The sequence below is a fragment of the Chroicocephalus ridibundus genome, chromosome 9 (genome assembly GCF_963924245.1).
Source record: "Chroicocephalus ridibundus chromosome 9, bChrRid1.1, whole genome shotgun sequence".
In the NCBI taxonomy this organism is placed as follows: domain Eukaryota; kingdom Metazoa; phylum Chordata; class Aves; order Charadriiformes; family Laridae; genus Chroicocephalus; species Chroicocephalus ridibundus.
In genome coordinates, this window is record NC_086292.1 from 41,343,942 (window position 1) to 41,366,308 (window position 22,367).

Below are 22,367 nucleotides of genomic sequence, written 5' to 3' on the forward strand. Positions count from 1 at the left end.
TGCTCCTTAGGGCTGCGTGGCAAAATGAGTGGCCATCACCAGAGATGTTTCTTCTCCCCAGGCTCAGTGGCCTCACTCCCACCTGCCCGTTCTGAGCACAGCCACAAAGGGACAACGCTAAAGAGGTGCCAGTCCTGATGGCCACCACCCCAGTCCTTCCCGAACCAGACAGCCCTGCCAAAGGACATGTTGCTGTCCTAGCAGCTTCAGGCAGCAGAGAGGAGCTGGGATGCTCAGGGAGGATGATACCAACGTGGCACTCGTGCCCAAACTGGGGGAACAACAACAGCAGCAGCAAACTTGACTGTGTTCAAAACAAACTGCAAATCCCATTTCCACCCTCACTGAGCCATTCACAGCTTGGCTGGGACTCTCAGGTCACAGATCTCTAGTCCCTGCCTGTCACTTAAGGAGCCAAACAGAGAGCTCAGTTTTTAGGCTACGGAAAGCAAATTTTCAGCCATTTTCAAAGGTGGCCTAGAAAACATAGACTAATTCTGCACAGCCATAAAGCGAGTCCCTCAGGAGCACAGCACACAGTTCGAACACCCCGGTGTCCCTCTGCCTGCTAGCGTGACACTTACTCAGTGGGTCTGATCAGAGGATGCAGGTATGAAAATTACCCAGAATGTAGTGAATCCCTCCTTGGCAGAGCCCATGCAGCTCCTGGCCCTGCAGCCAAGTGCACTGGCCCTGTTCAACACTGGTGCCAGCAACCCCGGGCAGACCCCAGCATCCAGGCTCTGCCTTTGCAGCAGGGAGAAGGCAAAGCCTTGCATGCAGCAGGCATCCATGGCAGGCTCTGCATGGCCCCCACCCAAATGGGTCAACAAAGGCAACTCTCCCCGAAAGGAGGCATCTGCAAGGCCTTGAGACAGCCACAGCTGGGAATAGTCCAAGCAACGGGGATGTACCCTTGTTCATCCAGCCATGCCACTCCCAGCGTGCATGGCCCAAGGCTGGAATAAGGCACATCATCACCATCCTCATCCCACCGCACACAGCAAGACAGTCCCCTCCACACTCACGCACCCACAGAGACACCTATGGAAACATCCCGTGGTATCAGCAGGGCGGCTTCTTCTAGGGGCTAGAAAGGGAAGGAGAATGAAGACAGTGCAGAAACCCATGCCTTTGTTTCCCAGCACTCAGCCATGTTGCATGCTGTTGATTAGGTACTGGAGACCAGGCACTTCGTACCACATCCTCAAGCTCTTGCAGCAACAGCAGGCACTCCTTTAACCTCTGGCATTTGGGGAGGGAAGGAGTCAGAAGTCAGTCAGAGCCTACAGAAATGCAGCAAGCTGCAGGAAAGATCTTTCCTTTGCAAGGAAACAGTCCCCTAATGGGCTCCCCAGCCAGCTGTTATCTACATGAACCATTTGTTTCCTCCCCAAGCTCTCAGCTTGCTCTGACACATCACCCATCCACCTGATCACAAGCAAGATGAGTCTGATGGGTCCCAGCCTAGCACCCACTCATGAGCCCTCTGTATGTCTGCTCTGCTCTGTTCTACCACTGCCACACCATCAGAAGCCCAGCCTGGGGATGGTGCAGGACCACAGCTGCTTTAAATGCTTGTACATGTCCAGGCTCATGCATGCAGTTTGCCCTTCATGTTGGAGAACTCCAGTACACTTCTGTGTAAGATATATTACAACGTACACTGGTTACAGCACATTCAGGCAAGTGGCCACTGGGGCCAGGGCGATGCCTATGAAATGTATCACAAATGGACTGAAGGAGCACATTCCCCTGAGACATGGGCCTGAATGGCAACGGGGGACATGTCTGCAGCAGCCTGGGGAGATCCTGCATAGTCCCATGAGGACACCACAGAGACAGCATCTCCTCCTCTGGCTTTTAAGCAGAGCCTCCACAGCACTAAACACAGTACATGACCTCTCAGTTAAAGCAAGGACCAAATAAATATAAAAAGGCATTTTTTTCCCTAGTCTCAGCAGTGGGGAAGTCAAATGCTGTTTTGCAAGCTGTCCCCAGAGCGAGACAGACCTGTACATGTCCACAGGCACAGCCAGCCTGCGTCCATACAGACTTGTCCCCACCGCCTCCACAAGCACATACACAGATGTGCATCCCTCACTTGGTCTCTACAGAATAGGGCACCAGGGACAAACATCACCAATTATTACCTTCCAGAGGCTGAAGCACACACATCACAGACATTCGCTTCCAAGTTTCTCTGTGCCCAGGGCCATATGACAGTGGCGGGGACCACTCCTGAGAGTCATCAGAATGTCTAGTGGCTTAAACAGGACACAATCCAGCCACCATCCAACCCAATGTAATCCACGATACTTTGAGTTGTCAGGCTCCCTGTTCAGCATTACGCAGCATCCTAGACTGTTAGCCTTGAGCTTTGAATTCCAAGAGCCTGGATCTCCAAAATTACTAAGCCCCACTCCAAAAAATCAAGTATCTGGAGGGATTTCTTTCAGATCTGTAATGCCTAGCCCTATGAGATCTTTGATTTATTTCCAGAGTTTTCCCTGCAATGATGATGTCCCTAAATACATTCCTTGTTAGCATCATTTCATTACTTTTAAGTGAGAACTGAGACTTTCAAATTACAGTTGCTGGGGGTTTGCAACAGACACCCCAAATCCCAAGCCTTACACTAAACCCCCTGTCAGTCATTCTGGTCCAGCCTTGGCAGCTGCTCTGCTACCCCAAAGGTGCCTGCCCTTGAGAGCAGGCTAGTAGAAGAAGGGAGAAAAGCAGGAAAACCACCATTTCTGGGACTATAAATCAGGAGGAACAGCGCCAGAAGCCTCTCCTAGCCTTGATCACCAGCAGCAGCTATCCGTGAAGCTCCCAACAAATTTGTCCAAGTGAGAGCCAGAGGAAGACACACATTGCTCCTGCCTTGCTAGATTTTCCACCAGGCTTGTCAGCAAGGCATGCTCAGCCGTGGCTGCCCAGCGTATGCAAACCTGGCCTGACACCCTCTCTTTTGCCTGGCTTTCTGGACACCTCCCTCTGCCCTCCCTAAATCACAAAGCCAGCAGCATCACTTGCAAGGTGCACGCCATGCCAGAGGCAGCAAAAGCGTGCTCCTCGCAGCCTGCCGACCCCAGGCCTTCTGCCAACACCATCCCAACATGGGGCACGTGGGCAAAAGAGCTGCCGGAGGAATCCACGCCAAGCAGCGCTGAGCACGACCTTTCTGCTTTACAATGGTAACCTGAATCCTAAATACTGGATTTCTAGGCATGCATTAAAGCCATGAGACAATGGAGACGGCAAAGCTGGGGCTGGCTGCAAGCCAGCTCCGCGCCGGCCCCGCCAGCGCCCAGTGTTTCCCATTTCCTTCTTTTTTTTTGCCCTGGCAAATAAGCAAAATCCCCGTAAGCCAGGAGGCAGGTGCATCCACAAGCTCACCCGTGACTTGAGGACTGTGCATGACTCACCCCTTATGGAAGGTGGGTGCCCGAGAAGACCTGGAGAGGTGGCTGTCTTCCTCCCTCACTCGCTCTCTCATACGAGCATTGCTTCTCCTTTAATTGGTTTCATTCATGGCGGCCCTTCGCTAAATGTAATTATGCCAGGCTCTCTCCATCTGTCTGCGTTCAGGAAGAGCCATCGCTCTCAGTGTTTTTATTTTCAATCTTTATTTCTGCATTAATCCCCCCGCTCTGCAGGCCACATGCACAACAATGTCCAGGACCTCCTGAAGACACCCAGGCACCAAATGAAGAGCAGGGTTTGTCCTTGGGTCTCTCCTGGCTGAGGACATCTTTTTTTCATGGGGAAAGCTCCATACCTCAGTCGCTCTTTGTAACCACCTCCACCTCTCAATGATACCTGCACAAGCCTGTAGACACTCAAAAGCTATCTGGGAGCCCAGGCAAGAGGAGATAGCTTGATTTTGTCTGCATCCACAGACACAGAGATTTCTCTGCGCTGTCTTCCCCAGCCCAGTACCTAAAGGTAGCAAGATGTCATCTGCTCAACTTGACATGAACCGCTTTTCACATGAAGACAGCATTCAATCCTATACAAACTAACGTCCTAATTTTCCTACCCAGGAGTGCAGGCGGGGCGAACACAGCTGAGCACAGGGATTAACAAACTCATAGCTGCATGGCTGAGCCTGCAAGGTGCCCAACGCACCCAGAAGCATTTTGTTCCTTGGGGTACATTGCCCATGGTCCTTACACCTTCCTCAGCTAAGGTAGGTAGATCTTGGGGGAAAACACAATGCAAAAAGGAGCTGTTGGTTTATCGAGAGACCAAACCCAGCGACACAGACCCTGGGCAACCAAGCACCATCTGGTGACCGCCGGCTCCCGACACAATAGCCCACGTTGGCATGTTTATGATAGAGACCAGAGGCGGATTCCCATTATCCCCATCAGATCCTGTGATGTGGTTTCAGGAGAAGGACCACGAGAAGCAGATGGGATGGCAGAAGAGAAAAGAATGCAGCGAGACAGACAGACAGGAGAGATTTATATGAAGCTAAAGCGCATACCCATAAACATGGGATAAGTAAATAGCATGTAAGTATGAAATTAAATGCAAGGAATCCATGGCATCCAGTAATCAGTCAAATATCTCCTTCACCTCTTTTTCAGTTTATCATCGGCATTTTAAAATGAGATATTTATGCCAATAAGTAACCCAATTGTATATTGTAACCCTGCAAATATTGGCTGGGATCTGAGAGATTCGTCCCGACAGACAATTCATTTTTACAGTTATTTTTGGACTCCCAGCTTTCGTGGAACACCGGCTCTCTGTGTTGGATTTTATGCCCCTGAAATGTATTTACAATGCATGGCATCTGTATTGTGCATTACACACTTAAATCATTGCTTTTCATTCATCGCTTATAAAAAAAAAATATTGCAATATCCTGGAGCTCCAAATACTCAAATTCAAAATATTACTGCTGCGTTTTCGGAGTAATACTATAAAATAACGTTGTGTCTTTAGATAAAGGAGGGAAAATTGATCACGAGGAACATGGATTCCCAAGATCTGGGAAGAAGGGGAGTTTGGATTTCACACCATGATAAATGAAAAAAAAAAAAAAAAAAAAAAAGCTGAAAACCCCACAAAGGTTTATTTTCTAAACAAGAACATAGAAACATTTTGTCACTTAAACAAAGGGAGGAGGGCGGGGGAGGCTCCGCATCCCTGGCTTGCTCTCTGCAACGGACAAATACTATCAGAAACAAAAAGCATGGCATAGTTAGCAGGAGCGGAGCTCAGCGCTTTAGATTTAATGATATGTATTTAAGTTCCTTTTAGGGGAAGCCTTCTGCAATCGTTGGGAGAAAAAAAAATAAAAAAAATCATGGTTTTAAAGGCTTCTGTCATTGTTGCCTACGAGCCGAAGAGAAAGGCGCTTTCTTTGTCATCCGGGGGTTTATGGAAACACCTTAATGTGTCCTTTTCATAGGTGAAGCAAGGCGCACAAAGCAGCCGCGTGCCAACGCGTCCCCCCCGCCACCCGCAAAATAAATAAATGGAGGAACGCGGGGACGGCGGCCGTCATAATCCCCCGGCAAAGCGGCTGCGAGGATGGTCTGGTGGGGTAAATATCGCACGTCTCTTGCCAAACCCCGCGTGGGCTATTGTCCTGCCACCCTTTTTAGATGTCATTAAGGATTTTTCGCGTACAACCAAACGAGCGGAGGGGACGAATGCGCTCGCTCCTTCCCCACCAGTTGGAGAAGCCATGACGAGGCGGCTGGGAAGACGGTGCGGGGAAAACACAGGGCAAATTAGGAAGTATGTTAATTCAATTAATATCACAGAGGGGCTGGAGGGTGGGGGGGGTGGGGGGGGGGGGAGGTGTGCGCGCAGATTTTCCGCCCTAGGAGGGAGGTGGCAGAGAAAGAACTGGGGCATGCCAGCTCCCGTTATTGTTCTGCCTTCATCGGTAATTAGCAAGATAAGGAGGGGATGGCGTGAGGGAGGCAGCGTGGCGAGGACGAGGCAGCGCTGCACCCCACCTCATGCCCATGCGGCCATCTTACAGGCGGCGCTTGCCTCCTGCAAAATGGCCGCCGGGGCCCATGCTGCCTCAGGCCCGCGGCCAGCCTGCCCCAGCAGGCTCCCCTCCACCCGGCCCGAGGTGGCTGAGGAGCAGCGGCAGCCATCCCACAGAACCACGGGGAAAAAGGGGCCCTGGGAGCAAGACAGTCGCCATGGTGGGCCAGTGTGCTCCCGAGGCCTGGCGAGCGGCCATCTTAGCCCGGGCCCTGCTCACGGTGCTGAGGCGCTGGGCGCGCAGCACTTCCACAGCTTTTACCCTGCCCCTCCTAACTGGAAAAATCAAAATATGCTTCTCCTTCACAAGGCAGCGCACATTGCCCAGGGCCTGCTCGTGGCCATGGAGGCGGCTGCGCCCTTGCCATGGCTTCCCCCTCAGACGCGAACGGTGCGGGAGGAAAGGCAGGGTTAGCCCTGCACTGGCAGCCACTTTTGGGGCACAGCTGCCTGCCTGAACGTGCCCCAGTGAGTCCTGTAAGCTGCCAGGCACTGGGCTGGCACCCTGACTGGGGTCTGACCCTGGAAGGGTATAGCAATACAGGTTGGCAGCCCGAGAACTATGAGGGGAAAACATCACCCGTCCAGCCACCAGTTGTGGGCAAATTCTGCCTTTCTCCTGACCGAAACAAAATAAATCCCAAACTAAAACTGCAGAGACACCAGTAAAGAAGATGAGAGCTTCCTAAATCTGCATTTAACGCACATTTAAAACAAGATCAATTAGAAAGGAAGAGGCACGGTTACACAGGAAGCATGGACAAAGCTACACCTGCATTTCCCACTCCAGATGAGCTTCACAGTGGAAACATCAGTGTTGTTCAGTTCTCCAAATGAGTAGTACCAAATACCAACTAAGGAACCCTCATCCTTGGTCCTGAGCTGTCCTCAGGACAGTTACAGCAATTACTGACATTAAAGCAGTATTTGGGATGCCTTTCACATGTCTTTAGCCATGATGGGGCTATTTCACATGGTGTGATGGGCACACAATGCACATTGAAAATTTAGCATCTGCTCCAGCACTCTGCGGAGAACCAGAGCACGAGGGTGATTGCAACTGCACGCAGACAGGGCCGTGTTATACATCTTGGTTAGACAGTGAAACATAAGGGATGGCAGGCTAGCTGCTCCGCTCCGGGGTTGTCTACATGGAAAACCACACCATTATAATGACAGCGCTATAGGTCAACTGCAAGTGCTCCTCACCATGCTGGTGCACATCTCCGCTCTTACACTGGCTTTCTCCAGTTTAGCTTAAACTGCTTCCAGCGTGACATAACCGGCGTACAGGAGAGTCCTGCCTTCTGCTAAAGTAAATATCCACAGAAGCTGTACGTGTACAGCTCCTTGCTTTAAAATCCGCCCCCCAACCGTACATCTGTAGCTAGACCTGCCCTTCGGCTAACCTTTCTGTACTCTGCACACTTCTGGGCTGTTCACAGTGCCCGTGAAACACTATTACACCCTGCTTCCCTTGGGTGCTAATCCTGCTTGTCAACCCAAAGGCAGAAGCAGACGGTGGCTTGGCATTTTGATTACGTTGTGATCTGTTTGAACCTTCCAGACTCTTTTGATGTCTGTGTAAATTTGAAAGGGGGAGCCTTCATCCTCCACAATGAAACTCCGCTATCGCACAGCGAAACATCTCGGGACTCCTACGTCCGTAGCCATCGCTAGATTTGAAGCGGGGAGGGGAGTTATGGCTCCTCCAGGAAGAGTGAATTTCAGACTAACCAGTTCTGGCCCTGAGCGGAGAACACCACGGGGACAGCGCGTTGCTCTTCAAACAAATGCATGCGTAGGGGAGTATGCGCATGCACAGAGACACCATATTTATACAAATAGATGCATTCATAGGAAAATGCAAATAGCATCCTCTTCCGTCCCAGGCTCCCTTCGAGCTCCTGACATCCCAAGGTTTCAGAAGAGTACAACCGAGCTTCAGATCAAACATTAGCCCTGCGGGGGTTCCCTCAGGGAAGCAGCCATGCACCAGGGTCTTTTCCCCGCTTCCATGCAAGGTTTCCCGACCCGGCCTTCCTTGGGTGCTCTGTTCTGACACACGTACGACACACACGCGCGCATGCAGAGCCTTGCTAAAAGGCGCTCTGGGAATTGAGCTCCGCTTCCGCCTTCTTCTAAATCAATTGTCATAAACCAGCTTTTGTTTTATTTTTAACAAAGCGACAGAAATAATCCCCATGCACAGCCCTTGCCGCTCTCACAGCCCCGTCCTTTGGCACAACAAGCTGCCCGGGGCCCCCCGAGGACACAGTCACGGGAAGACAGCGGGGTAAGAAAGACCAGGAGAGGCTGCTTTCTGGTGCACAGAAATCCGCTCTTCCTCTCTTGAGCCCTGCAGCAGGATGGGAAGGGGACTGGGTGGCAAGTAAAGCATTCCCAACCTCCCCAACCCAATCTCCAGCTGGCCCCTTCATCCCCAGCCCACTGAGCTGCCTGCTTTCGACCTGCATTTTACCTTGTGCTCTGCAAACCACGGTTTCTCTCGCTCTTTGGTACCAGCAAGAGATGACCCCCGCAGCACCATTTCAGCAGTCGATGGGCTGATGTGCAAATTGTGACAGCCAGAGCTCTGCCTGCCTGAGGTGCACCCCTCTCTCCAGCATAGCCAAAGACCTGTCCCTCCTCCTTCTCCTCCCATCCTACTCGCCCAGGTCCAGGACTCAGACATCTGGAGACATTTCTTGATGAAACCTATCAGTGGGTGAGTGGCAGCTGAGCAGGTACCGAGCAAGACGTGGGGCCAGACAGCAGCCAGGGGGGAAGGCAGCGGGTAGAGGGAACGTGCCTCGGGAGGAATACTCACAAAGGGCTGCTTTCATTAATAAAACATTCCCCCCTCGGTCGCCTTTTGATTTGGGTGTAAGAATTAACCCCATCTGCCCAACAGCATGCTACCTACCAAGTCATCTCTGCTGAGGAAGGCTGTCTGACGCGTCTGCTCAATTGCTACGCTTCCCCCTGCCTGCGCTCCTCGGCTCTCCAGACCCCCTCGAAACAGCTCGCCAGCCTCGCTGGGTCTGCTCTATTGAAGAGATCCTCTTCCCACAACATAGATTAGACCCAGTGAAAATAGGCTTAGTGAAAATACCATTTCACTATTAATGCCCCCCCCGCCTTCACACCCTCTCACACCCAGAAAGATTATAACAAATCCCGGTCACCTTTTGCCCTTGCTAACTACTGCTCCAGTCTTTGCACTGCATGCTTTCTACAGCGAGTAGAGAGCCGGGCACAGGGTAGTACTTATACACACACATATATCTCTAGTCAGCATTGGAGATGTTCAGCCGCAGAACACAGACCTCCCTGCACAGCATCTCGCCTTGTCACAACACCCCAACCAGTCCCTCTCCGCTGCAATTGCAGCGCCTGGTCCTTGGGCATCAGCAGAAAGTTGCAGCAAATCCTGCGTTGGTTTAAGCACAATCTATCAGTTCAAAATTGGTGGGGGGTTGCTTTTACATCACTGAGACATTTCTATTCTCTTTCTGTTTCAAGTAAAACCGAGATGCAGAGATGCTTTCGAACAGACAGCCCCTTCATTTTTCCAGAGGTGTGTTTTAATGAGTGACTCGCCTTCCAAAAAGGGGCCGGCAGAGGGGAAAGACGGCAGATTCTCCACACAAATTCAATAGCTGGTAGGTTGCCATGGGCTAAAGCATTTCTTTGCACACATGAAGGGAAGGGACTCCAGAGCACTAAGGGTTTTGCCTCCCATGAGTTATAGCTCTACCCTTCAAGAGCGGAATAAATGCTTTATCCCATTGCAGCCTGCGATGTATTCTACATAGATGGATTGATTTCCCCTATTGTTCTTAATAAATCCTGGCGCATGAAGAAACTCACTGCACAGCCATTTTTCCTGCCTTGTTCTACCTTGCAGAAGTAATAAGGGTCAGATGTGACTGCGGTGGGAAGCAAAGGCCATACACGAGGCGGTACTTTGCTGGATACAGCGGGTGTTCTCGCAGGGGCTCGGTGGGTGCAGACAAGCAACACCCTTTTCTCTGTTTATTCCCTCTTCTAGTCTAAGCTGAGGAAAAGGAGAACCACGGCTGGGTACCGCAGCATCGGCATGGCTCCGAGAGGAGCAGCCCTTCTACAAAGCTGAGCCTGCACAAGCCACCCTGCTCTGCACAGGGAGAGGCAAGGCTCTGGTCCTCTCTGACCAGAGCTCACACAATGTCTGGTAAATACAGGGCTGAGCCCTGTACCGCCGTAGAGCCTCCGCAGCACACACTGCTCTCTGCCATGCCCTGTCCACCAGAGCTGCCCCTGCCCACGTCCCAGCTTAGAAGAGCCCACATTGCCATCCTGGGGGCTCCTCTGGTTTTTAAAAACCAAAAAAACCCACCAAAATGCCAAACCAACCCCCCTCTCAATGACTCCCAATTGCACAGTTCAAACACCCAGGTTGCTGAGAGGCTCTTTCCCTCGCTAACGCCTTTTCTACTTGCAAGGTTGACACCCATCCTCTTTCCCTGCTCCAGGAGGCTTTTTTGCTGGCCACAGCTTGGTTGGTGCCCAGCAAGGAGGCTGTGCTGGCTCCAGGAAGCACGTGTTTTTGCACAGACCTGCCTTGGCCACCTGCTTCCAGCTCTGTCCAGGCTCCCTGGATTATCACTGCTGGCCTTCTCTAGCAGCAGCTAACAACTGGCCCCGTTACAAAAGCCTGGCTGGGGAACGTGGGAGGAAGAGAGGGATCAGGTAAAAGAGCTGGTCTCCCATGCACGAGTTGGACTCGATCCTTCAGCAAGACTCCCAGGGACTCACCTCTCCTTGCTCAGGTGCAGACGTCCCAGCCCTTCCCAAGGCATCCCACTCCGCGAACTCGCAGTCATGTCTGATTAAGGAAAAGAGAATTTGTCTCAATTAGAAAGAGGCTCCCATATGCACGGACGGATGTCAAGTAATTACTGAATGTCGCTCACGGCTGGAAAAGAGACCTTAAATTTGGGACCGTGCAAACTCGCACACACAATTGCGAGTGAGTTACGGACCTTGGCATGCTTCAGAGCATACCTTGTGTGGATGCTTTCAAGCCCGTCCCCTCGGCTGAAATACACCCAGCCCCGTAAAATACAGCCAGACACGACCCTGTTCTCTAATAAGGAAATAAAGCCGAGCGGACCTACGTTGCCAGAGCCCAGAGAGCAACACTGTCTCTTTAATTTTCTCCCTGGCTATCTCATCCTTTGCACAAACTCTTTCCTCCCCGTGGCTTCTTCCAGCCTGGTGGGCAAAGTGGGAAAACATCATTAGGGAGGAAAAATAATTTAGTTTGTTAATCAGTATCCAGTGGTGGGAAACAAGAAAGACAGAGAGCAGGGCTGGCGGTTAGGGCTTAGGAAGGGCCAGCACAAAGCCCACCATTCATGACATCTGGGGCTGGGATTCTCATTGAATTAAACAGACACAAAGAGCAGAGGCATTTCATGCTCTCTTCACAAGAATTATCATATCTCCCTGGCACTAGGAAACCTTCAGCACGGGAGAGGGGGAGAGAGAGAGAGAGGGGAAAGCGGGCAGGCTGGGTAGAAATATGGGGCAGGGTAGAGGAGGCTTTGTTCCAGGGTTGGATTTATGGATGGGATGCGGCGCGTTGCTTTGCGGGGAGAGACAGGGCACTGGCGCGCTGGGTCTAATAAGAATCAGCAAATGTGAAACAGGGGGCCCCTGTGTACCATGAAGCAGGGAAACCCGCGTTTGACAAGCCAACAGAATAACCGCTCGCGTCTCAAGGCTGTGGAAGGATGCTGACGTTTGTACGAGATGTGTCGTCTTGTGTGTGTGTCAGCGAGGAGGGGGGAGAAGGGGAGCGGCGAGGAGTATAAACAAGAGACCAGGCAGCATCGTTCAGTCATGAAAATTAATTAGCTAATGTGCAAACCATGGCTGCCTCTTCCCACTGCCCTGCAAGCATCCCCCATAAAGCTACGGTGTGCGCGGAGCCTGTGACTGGGAATGACAGGGGCAGATTAGGCAGCTCCTTGGGACACAAGCCTGGCAGCAAGAAACCCACAGCCCGTGAAAAAAAGTGAGGAGGGGACAATTAGGGTCCTTGGGGAAGGGGCAGAGCCCAGGGGCCAGAAGAAAGAGAAGCGGGAGAGACGGGGCACCAAGCTGAGACCAGGCATCGCGTTGCTGCAGCAGCATAAATTGGGGTGGACCTGAAAAACCAGCCATTAGCGGGGTCTGGTGGAGAGCAAAAGCATTTAGGGTTTAAACCACAAGCTCTCTGGGGCAGGACCTGTCATCTCCTACAGGCTCACACTGCAGAGGCCCATCCTACTTGGTCTCTGGGCATCACCAGCAGATCCGCTTTAAATACTAATTGTTCCATGACCAAGACCTGTGAGCTGCTGGGAGCCTCCCTACAGCATTACCTGTCGGAAGAGGGGACAGATCTCTGACCTCACGTCCCCAGGGTAATTTGACCCCGTGCACTGGTGCCACAAGTGAATATTGCTACCCAGTGATGAAGATGAGAAACTCCTGACTGACTTCTTGTGCCTCATCCCTGAGCTTTTAGATCCCGCTACATTATTGTGCTTATTCTTGGCTGGGAGCAACCACGGGAGAATGAGGGTGCAGGTGGCAATTACCCAGGGGAAAAGGGCACAAAAAGGGAATGAGGAGATGCAGAAAGCGATTGGTAGAGAAAAAAAAAAAATAGAGAAGCTTCTTCGACATGGGATGTGCACAGAGAACAAGGAGCGCACTGGAAACAAAGGGATGCAAGGAGAGAGGAGAGGCTGGGATGGGCATCTCGGCAGACATGTAGGTAAAAGTTGAAAAGGAAGCACTAATTAGCACCCAGACCATCACTTTCCATTAATAGCTTGTCACCGTTTCCTTGATGTTGCTGAGAGCAGGAAAGTTGGTATGTGTGATGCTTACCTGTCTCTATCTCATTAACAGAAGTCAGGGTGAGAACAGACGTTTATTGCCTGCATCCAGATAGACAGGCCCTTTGCTGAACTGAGATGCAGGAGAGAGGGGGAAAGTTAGGAAAAAGACGCTCGTGAAACACAAGCCCATACCCACACGATGGAAACCCAAACCTAGGACAGTCAGATACCTGTGCCAACGTGGGAACACCCCCAAGCAGGTATCAGGCTCTAGAAGTCCACAAGGCAAAAACGCGAGGTTGTATATTATAATCCAGGGCAGATACACTGCTGGCCAGGGGAAAATGCTACAGTATCAGCACAAGGTACGTGCAAGGGGCCATGACGGCCAAATTTGCTCAACCAGAGTCCACTCTGCTAGAAACCAGAGACAGCCAAATGTCTTATAGCAAGCTAGAATGCAGAAACCCCCCCGTAAACAAAGAAAAAAAAAAAAGCCATTTCAAGCAAAGATAAATCTGCATTGCAAGTAATCACCTCTGAAGTAATTCTTCCAGCAGTTAAAAAAAAGAGATTACATCTCCTATGTAATACACAAAGGCCTCTCCTTTCCTTCCAACATGTGCCATGGCTCCCGTTAGTGACACTGGGAAGAGGGAGTGAGCAAGGCAAGGCAAGGCAAGGCAAGGACGCCAAGCAGCAAGTACCTGCAAGCTGGTAGCACACATCTGCTGGTGCGGTGACAGGAGCGTGCCTACACGTGCACGTTCCCAGGGACACCCTCATTTTCACAAGCACACAAATTCACTATGCGAGCCGAAGGTTCCTCAAGAGCAGGAGCCCAAACCTCCCTAGGAGTGAACGAGGCAAAATCAAAAAGGCACAGAAAACATCGAGGCTGGTGCTGAAGGAACAAAGGCTTCCCCCTCTCAGCTTGGGGACATCTTCTTGGCCATTTAGCTCAGATCAAGTGTAGGCTCTGTTGACTCCCCCCATCTATTCAAACGAGCGCTTTCAATAGTCTGATAGGTCTTTTCTGCTCTACGGCTTCTCTACCCCTGTATTTTCCATCCCCGACTGATGCAGTTAATGCCACATGCAGAAATACTGCCCTGAAGAGCCCTCGTTTAGATTGCGTGGTCAAGCACTTCAAAGTTAGGAAGTGTCCAATTTATGGCTGTCCGTGCAACCTTAATTCCACCTCGCTGTGCAGCCACCCTGGTCAGGGAAAGAAGGAGCGAGCTAAAAATAGGCTGTGACCGTGTCATTACAGCCTCGTAAGGGCACGGGCAGGGAGAGGCTGAATGAACGTCTCATGGTCAAACTGAAATCGGGTACCCCCCGACTTGCCAGTGCTTGCTTTGGTGCCTTCAACCGTGTACATTTTTAATATAGAGAAATCACGTGCATTCTAAACATACAGAAAAATGCATTATTTATAACTAATAAATAATAGATTGTTTATATAAGCAAAAAGAAAAACAATTGTAGGCAAGTGTAACAAATTCCCCTCCCTCCACCCCGCACCCATCCCTGCCTTCGTCCTGCACGGGCAGAGGGATTTCAAGCCCCGAGCCTCGGCACAGATTTCTGCCACTATGAAATACAGGACTAATGTTATCTGGCAGCGGCAGAAGGCTGCTCTCCCGGGGCCGGCGAGGAAGGGGGACCGCTGGGGCTGGCAGTGCCCAGGCCAACCCACTCACATCCCCTTACGTTTTTTCCTCACGGCGCCAGAACCCAGAGGAGTTTGTTCCCAGGAGATGGGGCCGTGCTGGAAGAATATGAGCGAGAGGTGGAAGGGGGTGGTGGAGTTGGCCGTGGCTGTCCCCCCACCTACCCTGGCTGGTCCAGAGCTCTGCAGCACAGCGGTGGGAGCCCAGGGCTTCACCCTGCTCATGGTTTGTTATTATTATTCCAGGGAAACAATAAATTTTAATATTTTTCCCCCCCTCCAAGAGGCAACCAAAGGGAAATCATGATTCCGAACAATTCATAATTCAGCTAAACCTGAAAGGAATTTAAGGGACAAAGAACAGGCATTTTTCCAGCCGAAGAGCTGCTCCCGGCCGAATTTCAAGGGCCCGCAGGGAACAATGGGAGTGTCAGAGGTGCTCAAAAAGAAAAAAAAGTTCAAGAATCTTTACAATAAAAAGTGTTAGGCAACACAGAGGTCAGAGCCAGCTCCTCCTATAATAAATAGCACGACTATCCTACATTAACTATAGCAGACATTTTAATGCAGTGCCTCGGCTTCGTGCTAATTATACTTTTTCACCATATTTTGAACCTAAGAAAAAATGTCATCAGTTAATTATAACAGATGAGGGAGTGTGAAGACTTCCTCAATAAATAATGCCTTGATATCTCATATCCAACAAGCTGCACGCACTGCTCTGAAGGTGCCCAGAAATATGTCCTCTCAGGAAATATATCAAGAAATGATGGTTCCATAAGCTGGCTTTGTTTCCAAGCCTTGATTTTCGGCCCAATAATTAAGTGATTTTTATGGATCAGGGAGAGTAAAGGTCGTGGGACTGCTGGAACCGTGCCAGTGAGACTGAGTGTTTAAAAATAAATAAATTCCCAAATCAAAATGAGATACAAGAGACCTCGGCAAATTCCCCCCACGGCCACACACACGAACACACAGAAGCTATTTGGTTTCTAGACCTGGGTCCCATCCTTCCTTCGCTCTCGGCATCTCCTCGGGAGCCTGGCGTGCGCAGAAAAAGTCTGGGTTTAATGAAACCAGGCCACCACCGCCAGCGTGCCACTGGCAGCCAGCCACCGCTGTCCACCTGCCCCAAGGAGGAGGGACCCCATCCCTTGCTACCGTACCACCCTGCAGACAGCCCCCCGCTTCACCCATCCCTGCCAAGGCCGGTGGGTGTCCGGGCCGTTACGAGGGTTCCTCGACTAAACCATCTTTCTTTCAGCTCCTTTCCCCACCCCGCACCCCTCACTTCCCCCTCTGAAGAGCCGGGATTTGGCGTGGGAAAGATGTCTTTGGGCTTTTCACAAATCCAGTATCCCCTTGAACCAAAACCAATTAGCCTGGCCCAAGGTCCTGCCATTGAGGGACTGTCCCTTCTTTTCAAACCCCTGCGGGCTCAATTGCTCTAAGGAGCCTGGATGTGAATGAGCAAAGCCCACTTAAAGTGGTACTTAAGGCCGGACCAGGGTGAAGGAAAAGAGAAAGCCTCTATAGGAACAGCAAGCGAGTTTCCAAGAGACAGCTAACTGGCGGAGATTGTGTTCTTTTGCTCCCCCCCATTTTCTTTTTTGTACCCCCACTCCTGATCTTTCAAGGCAAACGCTCCTAACCAAACCTGAGCCTCTGAATAAATATTAGACGGCACCTGAAAATGTGAAAGCCAGAGCCCCATCCTGACTCTTTGCGGATGCCAGGAGCCCGGCAGCAGGCAGCGTGATGGCTCGGCCTCGTACCGGCACAAGCTCCGTCCCAAACACGTGTGCCCAGAGGGACGGAAGGAGGGAAGATATGCAGCCTGAGACGATGCTTTTGCAGCTGGGCTCCTGGCAAATGCCTCCTTCAGGTGACTGGACTCCTAGGCATGAAACACCAAAAGCCCCGACCTGGAAAGGGTGACTCCCAGCACCATGTGGCGGGGAAGCCAGCGTGGGCAGCCATGTAGCCATCTTACTCTCGTGGCCCCTGAGGACTTCTGGAGGCTCAGGGCAACCGAGGGGCCACGATGTGGCAGTGCTGCTGGGAAGGGTGATATATGGTACCCGCACCACGAACAGCAGGAGAAACTCGTGTCACCTGCACAGATGCCACTTTAGCACCTTCTCTCCACCGAGACATGAGAAAGCGTGTTTCCAGCATGCAGCCGCACATCCCTCCCGCAGCCACGGGCAGGATGGATCCTCTAAGCCCCCTGAGCTCTGCCCCTTCTCCAGTGGCACGGACAAAGCCAGGGCAGAACAGCAGGTAAAAGGAGGCACCCTCCACCCGCATCAAGGGTGCAGGGAGGGGGTGGGAGCCGAGAGAGACAAAAGAAATGGCCGAGCTCAGTCGAACCCGCCATTGCCAGGCGATTCTGCAAAAATGCCCATTGATGGGATTTCATCCATAACCAAGCGGGAGGGCTTGAACGGCCCAGCTCCCAAGGAGGATCCTTCGAATAGCGGGGACCGAACAGCCCCTTCTCCACCTACCCGCTAGCCTGTGCGGGTTTGGCTTGCCCGGGTATCTGGTACAAAGCCCCTTCACCTTGTGTCTCGAGCCAAACCCGCTGCACAGCAACCAAGTTTTAGGAAAAGATTGGAAATAATGAGTTGGAGCACACGATGTCCCAGGGCATCATTTCCCTGGGGTGAAACCCACAAATGATATTTTTCATTTATCCCCCAACGGCACATGCCAGTTCTTCCGTTTCTGGCTCCCTCTGCCCATCCCCAGCTCTGCCTGAAGAACAAAGACATCACGGCCCAGCTCCAGAAATCTCACCCATGTCTGGCCTATGCTGCATCCTATCGCTCTGCCGGGAGAGTCCCATCGAGAAGAGAAACCCACCGGCAAGGACCGCAAATTCCAGGACCTGGGCTCATCTTCCTGCACAGCCAAAAAAGCTGTCTTCCCTTCTGGGGTTGGGCTGTGGAGGGGGAAAGATCCATCCTAAGCCAAGAGCCACGCAAACGGGGTGAGGGACTAAGACACAAAGGGACTCGTATGTAACCAAAATCCAGCCCTGACCCAAAGATGGACCTTTGGGAACCCTCCTTCCACCATGGCACTTCAAAAAAAAAAAAAAAAAAAAAAAAAAAAAAAAAAAAGAAAGCAGACACCTGACATCGGGCTCCCAGGCACTCTCTAAATGCAGCCGGTATTTCACAAGCAGAGATTTACCAGGGGGGCTTTATCCATCTCCTCACCCCCCAGCCACGCACGCACGAGCTGGCGATGCTCGTACCACCGTCCCCCATCACTCACTGCCACCTCCCTCATTAATGGGGGCGGGGGGGGGACACACGACAACTACACACCTCCCCCAAACACCCGCAGGTTTGTGCCAACAACGGGGACAAAAAGGAAGAATTTAAGCGCCGGGAAAAACTCAACTGCAGTTTCTCTCTCCTGGAAACTAAAGGCCAAATTGTTCAGTCTCTGTCTCAATCCCCTCTGGGGGGAACTGCTCTGGGATAAGCTAACCAAGCCCACGGCCTGAAAAAAATACATGAAAAATCAGCTCAGAACAGGCGATTTTGGGGGGAAAAAAATTTAGGAGTCAAGGGTGGTTTCTGACCAGCGGATCCAATAGCAAGGTGAAAAAGCTTGCATCGATCCTTTGTAAGAGTTCACATGTAGGCACGGATTCCCACACTTCCATTTTATTTCATAAAATTATATATATATATGTATTTATATACACACAGAGACATTTATTATAGGTGTGTGTATATATATAAAAAATATTTTTTTCCTTAGATTTTTTTTTTTTATATTTTCACCTTTTGCAATTACAAAAGCCAGGGACAGAAATACCTCCTGGGTTCTGCCAGTGCAGAAACACTCCCACCAAAGAGATTTTCTCTAACACGCTGGTCGAATGATTCCTCCTGAATTATATTCATTAGGAATTTGAATGTTTCTTTCCTCCATCCCCCATCAAATCATTACTCCGGAATAAATGCATTCATCAACCACCTTGCTCAGCTCCCTCCTGCTTTGTTCGGTCTAGTTTTAAAGCACCTCCGCTGAAACTGTTTGCACCTGACTCGATGCGAGCGTACGGAAGGGGAAAAAATAAAATAAAATATAAATATGAGAAGAATTGAGTGCCACTCACAATATTGTGGAAATAATTGGAAAATTATTTCTTAAAAATAACCAACATAATAAAGGAGGGAAAGGACTACATTCCCTCCTCCCCACCTCCGATCTCTTCCACAATTTCTGGGATTGCATCGAGCATACATATTCCAGATGGGCTGGAGAGAAGGAGGTTGGTTCTTAATGACACGTCTTTCGCTGCCTTTGGAATGAATGATTCATTCGGATCTCGCCGAGACTCGGTGCCACAGTTGAGTTACATTTCTAGAAAATCCGTATCTTTAATTCTGGCGCTGCGTGTGGGACCCAGCAAATCATGGAATTACTGCTGTAACTTCGGATTAGTAACGCTTTCTAAATGATAGTCTAATTCCAGGCCTTCATGCTTTTCAGCGTTCACACTCACACAGCCTTTTCCCTGGGAGGCTTCCTGCGGAATTAGTGCTGGCGTCTTCGTCTTTCTCTGCCCTTTTTAATTTCTCCAATGACTTCTCATTAGAATATATAATAACAACAGCTCCTCAGAACTTTTCTTTCTCCCGGTATAGCCAAATTCAGGCTGAGATCCTTTTTCCTTACTGTGGTTATGGCAGTGCTTTGCTGGCCCTGGAAGGGTGCACAGGCGTATTTAGCTTTGCGGGCCTACGTGGCGTCTGACGCCATTACCCCGTGCAAGGGAAGGTGGAAACCTGCCTCCGAGGTGCGCGGGGCTCCCACCTCTCCCCATCCCTGCACAGCGGTGGGCACGGGTGGCTCGAGTCCTGCGGTGCTACCCTCTCCCCTCGGCGAGGGATGCCCAGCCGCAAGGGATGGAGCGAGGGTACCCGCGCCGCACCTCTCTGAGCAGCTGGGGAGAACGGCAGCATCTTCCCACCCCTCCGCACCTCCCGCAGCATCTCCCGGTGTGGGGGGGGACGGGGACACAGAGCCGGCAAAGAACCCACTCGCAACCCCAGCCACGGGAAGCTTTTTCCCAGTAGCCTCCCCGGCGCTGTCACGGCCCGCCCGGGTTGGCGGCAACGCGGGGATCGGCCCGGCGGGATGCGAAGGGCCAGCGCCGGACCGGGGGCTGCCGGCAGTGCCCCCACACCCTGCCCCGGGGTGCCGGGGGGTCCGGGGGGGCCCGGCCCGGCCAGGGGCGCTCGCCCCACGCCAGCTGGGAAAACGTGCCGGGGAGGCTCGGCGGAGAACGCGGTGCTTTGTGTCGCCATGGGAACGGAATGCAGATTTGCCAATTGCTTTTTCCCCCCCCTTCTTTCTTTTTTTTTTTTTTTTTTTTTATTATTATTTGCCAGACATTGTAATACATATTATGTTTCAACTTCTGGGGCTTGCAGCGGAGGTGAGGGAGGCTTTGTGCTTGCCAACCCCTCGGCTCCCAAAGAAGCCCCAGGGTCGGAGGCTGCGTGCCGGAGGGGTGCACCCAGCAGCAGGACCCCTTCCCTGGGCATCCCCCTCCCCGGAGACACCCACCCACCCCGGCTACGGACAAAAGCAACAGCCACCGCACAAGAAAAGTGATCACATTATCACCAACTTGACCTTCCAAAGGGAGGCCGGGATCAAGCCCAAAGCCGAAAAAATAAAAAGACAGGAAGGGAGAGAGGAGAAGAGGGAAGACATCCAAAAGCTGGGGGGTTTCGAGGAGGGGACGGGGGAGCACGGGGATTCATTTGAGGAGGGCGCTCGCTGCCTCCATCCTCCCCGACCTGCGGCACCCCGCAGCGCGGGAGTGAATTTCGAGCTGCGCTTAACCGAGTGTCAAACCCCGGATTCCTTTGGCAATGAAAGCATTCGCGCGGGGCTCGCCCGCCTTTCCCCGGCCCCCCTCCGGCCCCCACCACCACGCCCGCTGCCGCGGAGCCCCGGGCGGCCCGAGGGGGTGGGCGCGGAGCCGCATCCCTTACCTGGAGCCCCGAGGGCGGCGGGTCGGCTCGGGTCGGCTCTGCACCGCCGGTGCTGCTTTGCGGCCGCGTCCCCCTGGGCGAGCAGGTCTGGAAGTCATTTCTACTTTCGGTTATCTAGCTTTATGATGGCTCCACAACACTCATACAGCTAGATAACCAAAGACAGAAACATCCCTCCGTCGGGGATGCCGGCCATCCGTCCGTCCGTCCGTCCGTCCGCTTCAGGGTGCGGGCACGGCCGGGGCAGGGCGGCCGGGAGCTGCCACCGGGAACCACATACACACACACACACACATATAAAAAAAGAAAAACAAACAAAAAAAAAAAAAAAAGAGAAAAAGATAAATAGGAGGCGGAGAGGAAGAGCCGGGGCAGATCCGCGGGCGCACAGCCGGTTGCGGAGCTGCCGCGGGGGGCTCGGGTCGGGCTGGGGAGAGCCGAACCGACCTGTACCGAGCCGGGCAGGGCTGTGCGGGGCCGCGCCGAGGCGTTGCCGTGCCCAGCCGCCGCGATACCGGCCGGGGCGAGCGGCACCCGCGCTCCCGCCCCGCTGCCCAACTTCTACTCCCCTCGCATGGTAATCGCCCCCTTTGGGAAGTGACGTCACGCCGCGCATAGCCAATCCCCGACCCCGCATTTAAATCAGCGCCTCCTTTCCCGCGCTTTCCCAGCCCCGGCCCGACCGGCGGGGTCGCGGCTGGACGGGGCGGACCGGCACCGGGCGGGACGGGCACGGCACGGCCCGGGCACGGCCCCCCCCGTCGCCCCCCGGCACCGGCCTCCCCCCACCCGCCGTGCATCGCCCCCCCCCCCCCCGGCCTGTGTTGGAGCGGGGGGGCAGCGCTGCGGGTCGCCCTCCCCCCTCAACCCCGCCTCCTCCCGCCCCGCCGTGCCCCCGCGGCAGCTCCGCCGGGCCGGCAGCGAGGGGGGAGAGAGGCGGGCAGCAGTCCTGCACGGCCCGGCGCGGGGAGGGACACACCTGCAACTAACTTCCCTCTCCTTGGCACTCCCCTCTCTCCCTTTCCCCTCTCCCCTTCCCCGGCCTTTCCTTTTTCCCTTCCTTTTCCCTTTCCGTCCATTTTCCTTCCCTCTTCCCGACCACTTTGCCCCTGCCTTCCCCCGCTCCCCACCACGCCGTGCCCCCCCCCATCCAGCGCACCCCTCTCACACCTCCTCCCCCAGCAGCGCCCGCCCCGTCCGGGATCTGCCCCCGGGGGACGCCCGAAGGGCCTCTTTCCCCGCAGCCGGACGCGGGGCCCGCCCGTCCCGAGGCGCACCCAGGGTCTGCGGACGCACCCGCGATCCCGCACTGATCCTTTCTGCTTCGCTTTCCCCTTTATTTTAGTTATTTCCCCTCCAATTTTTAGCTATTTCCCGCACAGGTTCTTAACGCAATGTGCGTGTAGCGGAGAATCCGGCATGTACAAATAATAACAACAACAACAATAATAATAATAAAATGCCAGGAGATAAATATGATTATCTGGGGTGCTTATCTGACTTACTCCGCATTAAAAATAAAAATTAAAAAAATAAAAATTATAATCCCTCTCCGCTTCTAACCATCCCTTTGCCTTAAATCCGAGGCGAGGGTAAAATGTGACCTGCTGGAAAACGAGGGATCCGCGGAACGAAGCGATCGCGGCGGGAGCAGCCGCGGCTGAGCGCAGGCTGCCGCTCCCGCCGGCTCTCGGCGAGCTCCGCTCGGGTTATTTATTTCTTCCTCTCCTCGCCTCTCCCCTCCCCGCTATTCCCTTAAAA

The 22,367-nt window shown here is 52.7% G+C and overlaps 1 long non-coding RNA gene across 1 annotated transcript in view; it reads right to left on the minus strand.

The window, feature by feature from the left end:
- The window catches only part of LOC134520493 (uncharacterized), a 30,851-nt gene extending 14,996 nt beyond the window's left edge, over nt 1–15,855 (minus strand). The window contains exons 1-2 of the long non-coding RNA XR_010072450.1: nt 12,949–15,855; nt 10,822–10,891 (exon numbers count right to left, since the gene is read on the minus strand). This is a non-coding gene — a long non-coding RNA (uncharacterized LOC134520493). The remainder of the gene's footprint in view (nt 1–10,821; nt 10,892–12,948) is intronic.
- Between the last annotated feature and the right edge of the window lie 6,512 nt (nt 15,856–22,367).